The sequence below is a fragment of the Drosophila miranda genome (genome assembly GCF_003369915.1).
Source record: "Drosophila miranda strain MSH22 chromosome Y unlocalized genomic scaffold, D.miranda_PacBio2.1 Contig_Y1_pilon, whole genome shotgun sequence".
Taxonomy (NCBI): Eukaryota; Metazoa; Arthropoda; class Insecta; order Diptera; family Drosophilidae; genus Drosophila; species Drosophila miranda.
The window spans coordinates 30,277,471-30,280,022 of NW_022881603.1; positions in this window are offsets into that span (position 1 = coordinate 30,277,471).

The following is a 2,552-nucleotide window of genomic DNA, read 5'->3' on the forward strand; positions in this document are numbered from 1 at the left end:
ATTCTGGGTGTAGGAAATTTATACTTTATTGTCACCTCGTTTAGACTTCTATAATCTACTACCATACGATATTTCTGCTTTCCTGTAGCATCTATTTTCTTTGGTATCATAGCGATGGGTGCACAATAGGGAGAGTTCGACTTACGAATGATTCCCTGTCTAATCATATCTTTGAGCATTTGAGCATATTTATATGGTCGACGATATACAGGATCTTCGTGATGGGTTTTTATTTCGTGCTTTATAGTACTAGTGAAGGTCAAAATGTCACCTTCTTTATACTGCACGTCCTTAAATTCATAGAGAACTTTCTTTAGTTTCTCCTTTTCTTCGTCATTTAAATGTTCCAACCTTAGCTGGTTGCATTCCCTTAATTCATTCTCTAATGCGGAAGCGAAGTATTGCTCTCCTTCAGGAGATGGGTCAAGGCACTTAGGTGTAGATATATCTTCCCTTGAAGATGGGTTAACACCTTTGTGTGCGGTCTTGCCGACGGCAATTGCTTCTCCACTTTGGATGATTGGGTATGACCTTTCTCCTAACGTTACCGTTTCATTTCGGTAATCGATGACGGCTTTGCTGGCCATCAAATATTCTCTGCCTAAGAGTATGTCATAATTTTCAGAAAAATTATGAATATACAATTTTTGTTTTGTCGGACAGTTTTTGGTTGCATCGCGTGTAATGCTCTGAGTCAGACGGACGGGTCCATTGATGGTATGGACGGTGAGGTTGTCGCTATCGACTTTGGAATCTGTATAGTTTTCTTTTATTATATTTATTGACGATCCCGAGTCCGCGATACCTCTTAATTTTTTATTATTTACGATTATTTCTATATATGGTCTTCCTCGATTTCTTCCGAGGCACTCTGCTGAAAATTTACATCCATTTTCATTTGTCCGCTTTGGCTTTCCCTAGATCGTTTGACTGGCTGATTTGGTGCACTGCTAACTGCCTGTGTCTGATTGATTTGATAGTTTGTGGGATTCTGGACTCTGCCCTGGTTTAAGGAATTTCTAAATTCGTTAAATAACCCTTTATTATTTACGGCATTATTTCCTGAATTATTTCGATTCGATCCAAGATTATTTCTGGAAGTACTTGGATTTTGATTGTTATAATCGTTACTACTATAGCGAGGGTAATAAGTTCCAACATTCCTACGATTGTTATTTCCGTTTCTTGAATGTTCGTGAGTCTTGTTATCAGTTACGAAATTTTCGTAGATTCCTAACTCTTGAGCTGATTTTTCTAGATTAGCCATAGTAGAAATGTCTTTTTTTGCTAAAATGATGAATAGTTTATTGGGTAGAGCATCTTCTATGGTATGTCTGGTGGCATTTGCCAGAGCGTTTTTAAAGATTATCTTATTTTCTGGGCTAGTCTCCAGATTTAGTTTACTTACTATAACATTTGACTTAATTTCTAGTTCTTCTACGAACTTACGAATATTCCCATTGAATTTGGTGTCGTGTAATTGTTGTAGCAGCGTCTCGTATGGAGTGTGGTTGTTGAATTTGCTGATTAGGGCTGCTTTTAGATCGGTCCAGGTGTTGGGTTGAAGGCTTTGTGATAAAAGTTGTGCTCGTCCGCACAGTTGACCCTCAGTGGCTCCGTACATGATGCTTTGTTGCCGGATGTCTTCTGTTGAGTACAATTCGGAGATGTACTTGATCCTACTTATGAACGAGCTTAGGCGTTCTTGGCATCCGTCGTATGGTGGAATTTGCCTGATTGACTTCAAGGCTTGGTTCAGGTGTATTTCTGTTAGCGGCATGTTGATTTCTTTTTATTTATTTGCTTTTTTTTCCTAATATTAATTGAGTTCAATCGTGTGTAGATTCTTTGGCGGCTCTCTTTACTATTAGCGTTACTTTTTTCTCTGATCACTGTAGGTTATTACGCACTGTAACTGTCACTACGCCAATTGATCGTCTTAAAAAAAAGGATTCACTTTTAACTGAGATCCTACCGGCTGCGCCAATTAAATATGCGACACTTCAGTTTACGTTTTAAAAAAGGTTTTATTCTTCACTTAAACTTTAGCGTACATTGATTAGTTATTTCCCCGACGATGACTGAGGTCTGAAGTCTTGAACGGAATTAACTTTGGTTGAATTCTCCGACGGTGTCGCGATTGACGTTTGTCTTGAACAGAACTGAGTTAGCTTCTTAGATGCAGACTATATATATTATGATGCTCGGTTTGGGATTCGGATTTGGATTCGGAGGCGTTGGCTTCGACTTCGGCTTCGGAGATGGAGTACGTGACTCGATCGATATGTGGGAAAGGCGGCTTTTGATGAAAGGCTTCCGCTGCGTATGATCGGTGTTGCATTACTTGGGGGTGGCTGAGAATAGGGCCTCTGATTGGTCAGCTAGGATGGTGTGATTCTTGAGAATCGATTCGTAATTGATCTCTGAAGAGTGGCGTGATTCTGGTGCGGCTGGATTCTAGTGCGGCTGGATTCTAGGGCGGCATCTATTGTTTTATGTTCAACTTCCAGTTTAGGGTGTTTGTTTACATTGCCTGCAATCGGCTGCGCGTG